An 11,976-nucleotide genomic window follows, 5' to 3' on the forward strand; every position below is an offset into this window, starting at 1 on the left:
AGCAGCAGTGGCCACAGCCTCCCCAGTTCCACCCTGTCCCCGTCCCCGGTTCCCCCCCAGCCGCTCCCCGTGGGTCCCGCCGGGCGCTGCCGCCCCGTCCTCGCAACCCCTCGCCCGCCGGTGCCCCATTGTGCGGCCACGCGTCCCGCGTCCATCACGGCCGAGGATAAATCAGCCGCGCTGCCCCCGCCTCCCCACTTTTTGGATAGCAAAATTGGGGATGGAGGAAAGAAAGGAAAGGGGGGGGTCGGAGGATGGCTGTTTTCCGGAGCCTCCCCTCCGAGGTGGTAGGAGGGTGTTCGGGCCGTAACTGCTGCCGTCTGAGAGGCGGCACCCTCCTCGGGGATACGGGGCTACTGCAGCTTCCTGACGCCCGTCTTCGGCGGCCGCTGCCATGGAGACACAGTGCCACCTCCCGGCCACCCATGAAAGGGGACCGGGATGCCGTCCGAAGCACTTAGCAGTGGGCTACAGGGGTGGGAGGAGAGCCTGGCTCTGCCAGGAGAGAGAAATGTGGCCGGAGGTTTGGTGAGCATTGGGTGGGAGGAAATCCGGTTGGTGTCTAAAGCACCATGAGAACCTTGCGAAATACATGCACAACATCTATAAACCATAGAATCATGAAATTATTAAGACTGGAAAAGACCTCCCAGATCAAGTCCAACTGTCTGCCCATCCCCACCATGCCCACTGACCACGTCCCTCAGTGCCACATCCACACGGTTCTGGAACACCTCCAGGGATGGTGACTCCATCACCTCCCTGTGCATCCTATGCCACTGCAGCACCGCTCTTTCAGAGAGGAAATGTTTCCTAATATCCAACCTGAACCTCCCCTGGTGCAACTTAAAGCCATTCCCTCACATCCTATCACTGTTACCTGGAAGAAGAGGCCAACCCTCACCTCCCCACAACCTCTTTCAGATAGTTGTAGAGAGCAATAAGGTCTCCCCTGAGCCTCCTCTTCTCCAGAATGAACAACCCCAGTTCCCTCAGCCGCTCCCCATCACACTCATGCTCCAGACCCCTCACATCTCTTTTGCCCTTCTCTGCATACAACCCAGAGCCTCAGTGTTTTCTTATAGTGAGGGGCCCTCACTAAAGGAGACCCCCTGCCTTAGTCGCATATATCCACATTGAATCTTCCTTTGGGATTTGTTCAGGAGCTTCTAGGAATGCTTCTCTCTGCTTGATGCTCCTTCAGATTGAGCAGGGCACCCGAACCAGGGATTCAGGTATCCACCCACAGGAAGGGACATCCCTGCCCAAACACGGAACACACGGCTCAGGGAGGTCACTGCACTCAAATACTGACTAAAGGCAGAGAGGGGAGAGAGCACTTTGAAAAGTAGCCAAAGTCCATGGTGCTTTGAACTTGCTTTGTGCTGGCCAGTGAAAGGAGCCAACTTTCTCTGCAAAGAGCTCTTTCAGCTAAGCAGCATGGCCATAAATAGACTGTGTGTGTAGTGTGTTTGTGCCAGGAGCAGGGGTATTTTGAAGGGATACATGGGGTGTTTAGGTGGAGGCAATAAAATGGCAAATCGTGGCTAGCAGTGTCACTGTGGGGCAAAGGACCTGTGTTTGGTACCCTGAACCAGGGGTTCAGAGGCAGCTCAAGTAATTTGGATTCTGAAATGTCCAAGGTAACCAGAACTGATGCAATCTTGTGTTCATACTGCAATGACATTGGCTTGATCTGTGGAGCAAATATCAGACTGCATGCACACACAAACATGCACCTTTGGTCCAAAACAAGAGAATTTGGGAATTCCTTCTGGCAAGAAGCTTTGCTTCCTGCAGTCCCAGTGCTTTGTGCTACCAGGCAACTTGTGGAGGTTCTCACTGATTAAACAGAGAACTGATGGCAATGCACTGGTGAGGTTATTATGATTAGTAATAACAAATTAGAAACTTGCAATATAAACAGAAAAAAAGAGAGAATGGTAGGAGTCAAAAACAGCAAATTGCAAAGATTTGGCATGCACAGTACTTTGCACACTTAGTGTTTCACTTTGCCTTGCAATTACTGTCAAGTTAGAGTGATCAGAAGGTCTAAAACACAAGAAAAGAGGGAGGATGGGAGAAAGGAAGAAAAATAAATGGACAAAAAATCCACAGAGAAAAAAAGGGGATGAACAAAGGTTTGTGAAAAGAGAAAGAAATAAAGAGAGAAAAAGGAAGGCAAAAAGAAATGACAGAAGATGTGGTTTATGACTGTGGATGGCACAGACATTTTGGCCAGCTCTAAGACACACATCTAAGTTTTTAGAAATCTAGTTGAAAAATATACCACATAGCGAGTCATGGCCTGTGGGAAAAGCAAGGAGCAAAGGAGATGAATTGATGGAAACTGTCCTACCGTATATGTGGAATATTATAATCAATGCTATTGCCATCCTAATCTCACCACCTTAAGGTGACCTCCAATGTCTCTGTCATGAACAAGGCCATGCCAGGTGTTGCACAAACATAAGACACAGAATGCTGCCTCCTGTAGTGAACTCATTGACTGAACAGTTCAAAAACATAAGGTTTGATGCTGCTGGCAATTAGGAAGGCTAACCTCCCTTTCTACTACTGGACCATCTCTCCTTGTCCCAGTCTGCTAACTCAGTGTCAGCAGTGCTTAGCATTTGTGTGTATCACATCTGGCTGTCTACTTGGACCTGTCAGCCTATACCACAGGCTTCTAGTCACTTTCTACCTACCACTTTCTACACATGCATATTGCCAAAGAGTGAACAAACAAGGACACTCAAAAAAATGGATATATTCACACCCAAAGCAATGAGTTACTGCAGGTCCACATCATACAGCAGATAACATAGATTGGGTATAAGGAAAAAGCGTTCCTTATAAGGATAAGGGTGGCAAAGCACTGGAATATGTTGCCCAGAGAGGTGGTGGATGCCCCATCCCTGGAGACACTCAAAGTCAGGCTGGAAGGGCTCTGAGCACCCTGATCTAGCTGTGGGTGTCCCTGTTCATTGCAGAGGGATTGAACTAGATGGCCTTTTAGGGTCCTTTCCAACTCAAACAATTATTTGATTTTATGATTTCAGTGGGCTGGTTTCTGAGTCTTTGGTCATGGTGCTGAACATGGGCTTGGACTAGGATACCTGCAAGTGGATCCCTACTGTGATGCTGATCAGATTTGATAGTTATTGGATTTCTTATTTACAAATAATTCACATCACATCTTTGCAAAAATTCACCATTCTTAATTCATTCTAGACAGTAGGGATTCCCTCATGTCTAAAGCAATCGTGAAGAGCTGATTCTTCTGTTCTATGGAACAGAGTAATGGAGCTCTCTTCTATGTTCATCACAAAAATGTAGCAAGATTACCTGCCTTGACATAGCTTGTCTTAGTGTGGACTCCATCTTTCCAAATAGCAAAATAGACCTTGACCAGTTGTTTGGATTTGTTCATTTATTCCACCTGTCATCTTGTATCAATCTGTAATTTTCAATTATTATCTCAAAGGGAAGAACCTGGAACACAGGAAGCTCCATAACCAACACACGGAAGAACTTCTTTCCTGTGAGGGTGCGAGAACATTGGAACAAGCTGCCCAGAGAGGTAGACTCCTGTGCAGATATTGAAGACCCATTTGGACATCTACCTGCTGTAGGGCACATGCTTTATCAGAGAGTTGAGCTCATTGATCTCCAGAGGTCCCTTCCAATCCCTACAATTTTATGATTCTGTGATTCCCTTCGGTGACTCTTTCCAAACCAAGTCTGGGCTGATTTATATCAACTCTGTGCTAAAATTCCTTCTTACTTGCAGTTCTCCATGGCTGACATTTCATGCAAGGACACATACACCTTTTGTAATTCTTTTGCATCCTCCATTTTTTTCCTTTATCTTCTTCACTTTTCCATGTCCAGACACATATTCCAGTGTAATATTTACATGGCTCACTCCTGTCCCATGCTTCTTTTATGTTTGGCCTCTGTTATCTCGTTGCCTGGTGTAACGAGCTGTGCCTCCTGCTCTCTGACCTCTTGGATGCCCTGCTAAAAGACAAACACCCCAGCTGCTGTGCCATGCCCCATGTCTGGAATGCAATGAGAGACTCCTGGAGAACATCTGATCTCTGATCATGTGGAGTGATCCCTGATGGGCAGCCCATCTGATGCTGAACACTCACAGCCACAGGAAGGCTGAGGCAGAGAAAGAGCACAGATGTGCAGGAATGAAAGTGGTGGCTGAATCAGGAGGAGGAGGGCTGCTAATTCAATGCATGTTGCTCATCTCCAGCGGGCACAGATAAAAACAATATGCTGGAGTGCTCTTATGGGGACCCAGGGGGGCTGGCTAGTCCATATGCCAGGACAGGGTGGGTGGGTGGGGGGTGTGGAGTGAGAACGCCCCTTTGGCACAGAATCCAGGGGAGGGAGTTGGAGAAGAGAATGGGTTTGCCTTGCTTGCTCCACTTTAAATACCTTTGCACAGAGTTCTGGCCATCGTGGTAAGGTCAGAAGGCTTTATCTGCAGTCTCTCTGTGTGAGCATTGTCTCCTCTTCACCATGGATGCACAGCACTGCAAGATGAATGGAGACTCCTTCCAGGTGAGCAGTGGGGCCTCTCTCTAACCCTGTAACCCCGACCCTAACTGCAACTCTAATCCTAACTGTAACCCTAACCCTAACTGTAACCCTAAGCCCACATGCTTGCAAATCTTGTTTCCAAGATGCCCATAGTGGGTGAAAATAAGATGCATGTCTCATACTTTGCAGTCCTTGCTTGCCACCATTACCCCTCTTGGAAGCTGGCGGTGGTGTGCTCACAGACATGCAGTGGGAATGAAAATGAAAACATTACAAAAGGGGAAAGGAAGGAGAGATGACAGAGAACGGACAGAGATCCTTGCATATATGGCAAATGGAAGAAGCAGCAGAAAAGACTGGCAGCTAATTAGAGGTCTCTTAAGCCCAAGTAATGAAAGCAAGCTGTTAAAATAAAGCAACTGAAGTTATGTGCTCCTGTGGCAGAGTGCACTCTGACAACCCTTTTGTAATCTTTGCTAACTTTGAACCCTTTGTTTTGGAAAATTCAGGAAAATACTGAAATTCATGACTTTTGGTTACAAGGACTGCAGTTACTGCAGGAGCAAGTGATGTTGAGGACAGCATAGTTAATTATTAGGACAAAATTTTGTCCTGCACAATGCCTCTGATGGCAGAGAAAAACTTCAACAGATGTGCAAAAAGGCTTCATTTTCCAAAAGTGTTCTTAGGGACAGAGCAGTCCAAGAAGCTTGGTTTTCTACTGCTTTGTGTGCTGAGGTTGAATTTCCCCCCCAGATTTGCTAGCGTTTCACCATGTTACTTCTCTAGGTTGTTTAATTGCTTGGCCACGGTGAGATCTGTGGGAGCTGCGCATCTAAATGCCATGAGAAAATGGACACTAAGTAGCTTGGAAACTAGTTCCATTTTCAGAAGTGACTGAGGAATCTTATTTTCTTTGAAATATTCTTTTCCATTTTTTTCCCTCTACTATTTAGTACATCTACTGACTCTGGAACTTAAGACAGAGAGGTGAAAGTTTACTCTCTCTGAAACTGCAGGCAAAACTTACTTTAACTTCAGCAGTTGTGGAGGTCCTCTGAAGGGCTTTACTTCATCAGCACAGAAATGGATTAGAAGGCTGGCAGGTCTGTGTTATTGTCCTCCAGTACAGCCACGTGTATTAGAAAGGCAATGTCAATGCCTGTGGCAAGTAGTTAATGAAAAACTTAGATTTGCATTGCACTCAGGCAAACTGTCCTTGCATCTACAACTCACTGATGTAAGAGATAGTGCTAGGTCCAGAAATGAATGCACCTATTTGTCAACTTGTTCTTATTTTACTTCCTTGGAAAAGAGACATAGAGCTGATATTTTTTTTCCACACAACATTTATAGATCATATATGAATATCATACAGGCAGTATTTCAGTGACAATGAAACAATTTTTTCAACTCTCAATCATCATCACAGAAGTAAAAGAGTAGAATTGGCCCAAAACTGCAATTAGTCTCTGTAGGAGGATGAAAGACAAGAAATTAGAATGAGAACTGAGAATGGATAAACTGTAATTAACAGTAAAATATATGTATATGTAGTACAAAAAGTTCAGCAATAGATTTGGGTGTCTGTATTTATATGTTGGTTCTAGTGTATGTTGCCTGAACATATATATATATAGATAGATAAAATCTGGGTACCAGTCTGGAAATCGATCATTTTAATCTTCCTTCAGCTTGCATTGAAAGCCTCTACCTCTGTGGACAGACTCAAACATGCACTAATTTTTGAACTAAGACCTCCCAGTGAACTACATTCAGATGCAGATATGCAAGAAGTTAATAAGTGTCATCATGTTTGAAGAATTACTGCTCAGTCCCTTCTGCAATGTACCTTATTCTTAAACACCAACATAAACTAATTTACAAGAGTGGGAAAATGAGTGAAAACAGCCTTAAAGTGTCTATATGAGAATATATCTGCCTTGGAAAGAAGTCTTCTGAGGCATTGAAGGCAATCTTATGGTGTAAAGAAATCTATTAATATCAAAATTACTCTGGAAATGAAACCAGGTATAGAAATCTGTTGTTGCTCTTTGGCAGTGAATACTTACATTAGAAGCAGCTTAAAAGACAGCCCAAAGAATCAGCAATTATGTATTTTACAGAAGAAGATAATTCATTATAATGCTGCCTTAGGACATGTAGTCCCACCAAGAGCTTTATGGCTTTCAAGCAGCTGGATTTCATTATTAATGTCTACTACAAATACTGCCTTTGATATTTTTAAGGACAATATAGGGAACTGAAACCCTTTATACTCTGATTCATATGTTAAATTTAGCAATAATGAGGACAGATTCTGACTGAAAATGTAGATCCTAATACAGAAAAATTGGAAGGATAGATACCTTGAGTTGGGTTTTGACCTAGGACTCGTTACATCACACCTCTGTGTGTTACAAATGTCTGGTGCGATCTTTGAAATGCCATCCTGACATCATGCGTCCAAGGCCAGCAGAAGTTAAAAAACACAAATAAAGTCTTGCTGTGAGTTCCAAAAGTTTGTGGTGGTTGTACTTCAAATTACACTGATATTAGAAAAGTTAAGCAACTCGCTGTTGCTCTGTTTTATCCCGAGCATTAATGAAACGGAAGCTGGGAGGTGTTTCACTGTAGCTGAAACCAGAGTAATATTTCCAGTGTCCTCTGAGCTTGATACTCTTGAGAAGTAGTAAATCAGGGCAGAAATGAAGTGAGGCTGTTTTCATTTTTTACTACCTTCCTCACACATGGGACTTAATTTGAGAGAATATATTGTGTGTCTCTACCATCATAAACAAGGGCAGCCCCAAAGCATTTCTCTTTCCCCTGGAAGCAACAGTTGTTTAAATCCTATTTAAAAGATATTTATGTTCTCCTTATGTTGCTAATGCAGTGCAAAAGAGCGGTGGAGAAAAGCAAAACCAACTCCTGGGGTGAATTTAATGATTTTCTTTCTTGTTTCTTTCAGGAATCCATGTACATTGAAGAGTCCTCAAACAAAAATGGTGTGATTTCTTTGATTTTCTCTTTGAAAGAAGAAGTTGGGGCACTGGCTAAAGTTCTGCGCACATTTGAGGTAAATATTTTTCTTCAAGAGACCCAACCTATTGCGGCAGCATTTGCTCTGCATGTTCTCAATTCTATTTGATTGCCACTGTGGCATTCTTTTTTTTCTGGAGATGAAAACACTTGAAGTCCTGGAACAGGAGTGGCCTTTTTAAGCTAAAATCTTGATTTCAGGATTTTCATTTAAAACCTTTAACTGGCATGAGGGTGAAAAAAAATGCATTTTTTTCTACGTTCAGGGAGGAAGTATTCCATTGCAACAGCTGAAGTAAGAGGCAGAAGTGAATTGGGCAATAAGCTGAGATTGACATTTGAGTAGGTACATGTATAGTGAAGAAAGGCAAATATAGCCTGAGTATAAGCCATGTGGAATGAAGCATTTCTATGTGGAGGAGTAACTATCCTCTAAGCTCCTGTTCACCTCAGTAATCTGACATAAGTGAACCCACCATCTCTCCCTATTGGTATTTCCACAGAGAGAGTAGGAGGGTATCTCCAAAAAAGTATCAGAAAGGCAGTGTTTTGCAGTTCACTCCCAAGGAACAAAGGATCTTGTACTGCCTTATTTCGAAAGCTTTAGGGGAAAAAAGAGCCATTTACCTTCCAGGACGTTGTGTGCCTGTTTATTCTTAAAGAAAAATTTCCCAGATGTCATGGATGCTGTTTAATAAGCATGAAATCCTTGCAATTCAGAATGGTTATGTTGCAACACATGTAGTTATGTACTCTGTGCTCCCAAGCAAATATTCTGTGCTCGCAAGCAAATACTCTGTTACATTGGTTTTGCAACTTAAAGAAAAACAAACAACACATTATCATGTGTTTATTGTGTCTGAAGACAGTTCTTTCTGTAGAACACTGTAAGTTGTGGCAAACATACTTTCCATTCATAAGCTGAATTGACAAAGAAATGAAATATTTGTGTTCTACTACTACAAATGAAAAAAAAAATTAATTGTAGACCATATTTGACTCATTAGGATGAATTGGAATTCATACTAATAACAGCAGACCTTGCCTAAAACTGTGAATTGACTACTGCAATTCAGTCCTGTAAAATGTCTGTACGTTAGCAGCATGTATGGCTTCTAATGAACTAAGGAGGTCTGATGATATTCTATTACTAAATGCATTACCACCTTCTAAGCAAATTATTATTATTTTTAAAGCAAAACTCTGTTATGGGAAGGAGATATGTAGCTGTCTCAAGGATGTAACATTTCTAGCCCCAAAGCAGGTACGTAAATGATGCCAGCTAAATCATGGCTTTCAGTCATGACTGATGGCAGCCAAAAAGACAGAAATTCAGGTAAAGATGCCAGCACTTTTGAGTGGGTGGATTGATGATTGGACTAGATGATCTTAGTGATCTTTTTCAAGCTTACTGATTCTGTGATTCTGTAATTCTTTGATTAGTATTCCAGTGAGGTCAATTCTTTCTCTGAAAATTTACAGCCTCCCCCCCCAGCACCAAGATTTACAAAACACCTGGCATAGGTGCTCTTATGCAAGCTTTGCACTCTGTTGTCAACTCGGTAGAGAAAGTGATGGATCTCTCTTTGTGTAAGAGTGAAGGGCCTTTATGTCTGAGGCAACTTCTATTCCATTCCTGCTTGATAAAAACAGCTGTTGGATTCAAGTTAGTGGTAGGAGTAGGTCCAGAACCACTGTTGGTGGGCTCTTCTGTAGACTGAGACCCCCCACCTTGTCCCAAGAGATGGTTGTGGCCTAAGGAAATGTGTCAAGTTGGTCTGAGAGGAGTGGTACAGAGAGGAGATGTGGGTGCGGCTCTTCTGTCTGTTGCTGCCTTGTGTAGCCATATGAAGTGGGAAAAAAAGAAAACAAAAACCCCACAATATGGGATCAGACTGTTCCCTAGAGCAGCAGCACTGCTGCAGCTGACAGCCTTTGCTGTGGTTTCATCTGACAGGTAGCTGATCACCACACAGTCATTCACTCACTTCCCCCCACTTCCCAGTGGGATGGGGGAGAGATTAGGGAAAAAAAAACAAAGTAGAACTCGTGGGCTGAAATAAAACTATTTACTAAAGTAGAGAAAAGGAAAAGGATAATAGTTATGACTCTCTCTATATATGTAAATATATGACTGTATATAACCAGTGATGCACAATCAATTTCGCACCACCCACTGACTGATGTCTAGCTAGCCTCCCAGCAAGTGGAAGAATGCCAGATTAACTCCCATCCCCTTCAAAACTGCTTCCACATGATGTCATATGGTATGGAATATCCCTTTTGCCAGTTTCAGTCAGGTGTCCTAATTCTGTTCCCTCCCAGCTCCTTGGGCCCTTTGCTGTGAATAGCCTTGGCTCTGTGCAACATTGCTTAGCAACAACTGTAAACATCGGTGTGTTATCAGCATTGTTTTTTTTTTCTAGGACCAAAGCGTAGCATCATACCAGACACTCTGAAGAAAGCAATTCCGCTAGCTAAAATTAAGACACCCCTGCAGAGAGATGAACCTCTGCAGGCAACTTGAATTGAGGTTGGCCACACATGGTGAATTCAGAACCTCCAGGTTATTACCAAGGCTATATCTGCCCAAGCTGTCAGGGCTTCTCTAGGAATGCAGGTGGAGATCAGCACTCTGCCCTTTCCTCCTGCCAGCTGGCTCTTGTGTGTCTGGCTCTGGTTTTGAGGATTTTGCCTCTTCTCTAGCCAACCTATAAATCTACACTGAGCCTGGAAGGGAGGCAATGGCGGATTAAAAATCTGTAAATATGAGAGTACTGAAAAGAAATCTCTCGAGAGGGAGGCTCAGAAGCAAGGTTCTGATTGAGAAGTGAGAACATTAGAAGACACTTGAAGAAATGAGAGACCTAGCAGTGCCACCAGCAGCCAGGCTGCTTTTCTGTGAAGTAGAACTCCATGTGGACAAGGGCAGATTCTTTCTCCTTGGTTTAAGAGCTGGAACAAAAATTTCTGTTATGTTGCAAGGACTGCTATGTCATTCTTGCATCCCTGCCTAGGATGCAGAAGCATGTGCTCACATTCAAGCTCACATCCTGCATGCACTCCACTTTCACACTGGGCTGACGCTTGACCAGGTATTAGCTTCCATTCCAAGCTGGCCTTCAGTGGAGCAGGAGCCTGAGGGGAGCTGCTCTGTTCTCAGCCTGGCCCTGCTACTGGGTAACAGAAGGCCCAGAAACAATGTCACATCAAGCACCATGGTTGCTCCCTAGTCTAGATGGGGAGCAAAACTCCAAAAGAAGCACCCAATGAAAAGTTCTCAGATCCAAACGCAGCTCAGATGAACCAGGTAAGCCTTCGCCATGGGCAGGGTGGTCTGAAAGTAGGGACACCTCCTGTGCAGGCAGGTGAAGGCACAAGGCCAGTCACTACAGAATGCTCGTGTCACAGAATTACATCCTGTAACTGTGACACCAAATTTAAGGAATTTGAGTGTGTTTTGCAAAATTGTCAGTTAGCGTTCATCCTACTCAAACATCCTTCAAAATTGCTCATGCAACTGACAGAGTGCCACTCGCTCTCACATCTACTTTTGGCTCAGAGACCAAAGCTCTTTTTTCTGGTAAGGTCTTAGTTGCACAGATGATGGCTGTGGTAACAACTGTTGCTTTACATGTGTAGCTTAAGTTTTTTTCTAAGGAATCTCCTCTACATGCATCAGCTCCTTATGTCTACTGACTTTATGTTCAAAACCTTTATTATATCCACTTTTCTTCATATTTGCTTGTTTCATATTCTCTCTAATGTATTTCAGTGTTAGGTCAATGCACAACCTCAAACAACAACAACAACAACAACAACAACAATAAAAAACACTGATGCAATAGCACCTCAATCATGCCCAGCAATAATCAAATCATTAATCCACTTTCTTTTCATGCTACCTTCTCTGTGTGTATATTGGCATGTGGCAAAGATCTGCTTTTTGGTTAAATAATCAAACTCAATTATTTTCACTTGAAAAGCTTCTTTATACATAGTCTTTATCCATCTCACTGTGGATGCAGCTTCCCTGTGGGCTCTGCTTGGAAAATCTTCTGTCTTCATTGTAGGCTTGGGAGTAGTGTACAGACAGCATAGGCCCATCATCAGAAACACTACACTGAATTTTAATAGGACCTTCAGTATACTATGTCACTACTGAATAAACTGATTGTCTGGCTTATGATGTTAGAAAAGACAATAGCTGGGAAGCCAAAACTGGTATAAACATCTCAGTCTAAAATAGAACATCTCATATAAGCAAAATATCATGCTTAAAATTGGAAGACAGAGTAGTCATTAAATGCCTATTGAAATTGAGATCACTTTTTAAAACAACAATAAGATGCCTTTTGAAAGAGAAAAAAAAAGAAA

The 11,976-nt window shown here is 43.1% G+C and overlaps 1 long non-coding RNA gene across 2 annotated transcripts; it reads right to left on the reverse strand.

The window, feature by feature from the left end:
* Positions 1-3,412: 3,412 nt before the first annotated feature.
* LOC109367893 lies at positions 3,413-4,541 on the reverse strand. 2 transcript variants are annotated; one of them, XR_002115454.1, is made up of 2 exons: positions 4,453-4,541; positions 3,413-4,020 (listed from the first exon to the last, which is right to left on the reverse strand). It is a non-coding gene; the product is annotated as an uncharacterized LOC109367893 (long non-coding RNA). The 2 variants fall into 2 exon arrangements; XR_002115452.1 differs by having other exon boundaries at positions 3,413-4,023; positions 4,453-4,540.
* Positions 4,542-11,976: the final 7,435 nt, after the last annotated feature.

Source organism: Meleagris gallopavo, chromosome 1 (genome assembly GCF_000146605.3).
Source record: "Meleagris gallopavo isolate NT-WF06-2002-E0010 breed Aviagen turkey brand Nicholas breeding stock chromosome 1, Turkey_5.1, whole genome shotgun sequence".
Taxonomy (NCBI): Eukaryota; Metazoa; Chordata; class Aves; order Galliformes; family Phasianidae; genus Meleagris; species Meleagris gallopavo.